Raw genomic sequence first — 1135 nt, forward strand, 5'->3', positions numbered from 1 at the left:
TCCTCCTCCCCTCCCCCTCTCCCCCTCTCCTCTCCCTCCCTCTCCCTCTCTCCCCTTCTCCTCTCCCTCACTCCGCTCGCTCTCCCCATCTCTCTCCTTCCTCTCTCTCTCCTACACTCTCTCTCCAACACCGACCCTCCCAGTGGTGTTTACTCTCCTATTGCTGCAGGACTCCCTGAAGCTGGTGAATCCGTGGCTAGCCAGCGGTCTGTCCCGCTCTGTCAGACTGAGTGCAGAAATGAGCACTCCGCACTGACCGTGAAGGGGACGGCAGGACCCTCGCAGCTCCTGATTTGACAGAAACAAGTTGCCATTCTAAATGAGAAACCCCAATGAGTTGGAGCGACAATGGCGCAGTGTCCTCAGGAACAATGCGCGCACAAAGGAATGCATCAAGTTACTTCTTATCAAGATTGCCAGGGTTAATGACTAGGTTCCTGCTGTGTCCCACACTCAGACAATGCCAAGCAGCAGCACACTATGTGAGGAGGCAGCACTTTGAGCTGAACTCTGTTCAATAGACACAGCTGATTTGTCCTCTTACAATGATGTACAGCTCCTCTCAATAGTGCCTTAGACTGGCTTTGTGTGTGTACAGTTTTTAACAAATAATAATCCAGTACATGGTCGATGGAGCATTGCAGTTCATGGAGGAACACTAACTGTCGAACTCATCTGGGCTAACTGTCTTCATTATCACTGTAGTTTGCAAAGCTGCTGAGCTTGACAAAGTGGACGTATTCATGATTGTGATTGAGTTTCTGACTGAGGGTCTTTTGTCAGTTCAACATATGCATGCGATGGAGGGGTCCCTACTGTAGGCACAGGTCAGGCATGACGTTCGTTAGTCAGTGACCAGGGGGTGAAGTGTGGGCTAGGCGCTGGAAGGGGAGCAGGGCTGGGTGGGAGCGAGGTCAGATCTAGACATGATCAACTTGGATCTCATTGCCTCTGTGTAACAGGCCATCCAAGCACCATGTAGGCAATTAACCCAGGGGTCTCCCTCCCTGGCAGCTTCTCCCGAAGGTTGGCGGTTGTGTGAGTGTGTGTATATGTGTGTGTGTGTGTGTGTGAGTGTGTGAGAGAGAGAGAGATTGTGTGTGTGTGTGAGAGAGAGAGAGATTGTGTGTGTGTG

General features: G+C 51.5%; 1 protein-coding gene across 2 annotated transcripts in view; it reads left to right on the forward strand.

Moving 5' to 3' along the window:
- Positions 1–1135, forward strand: part of LOC122558816 (plexin-A1-like) — a 463903-nt gene that overhangs the window by 293788 nt on the left and 168980 nt on the right. The gene's annotated exons all lie outside the window — the stretch shown is intronic.

This window comes from Chiloscyllium plagiosum, chromosome 18, assembly GCF_004010195.1.
Source record: "Chiloscyllium plagiosum isolate BGI_BamShark_2017 chromosome 18, ASM401019v2, whole genome shotgun sequence".
NCBI classification, from domain to species: domain Eukaryota; kingdom Metazoa; phylum Chordata; class Chondrichthyes; order Orectolobiformes; family Hemiscylliidae; genus Chiloscyllium; species Chiloscyllium plagiosum.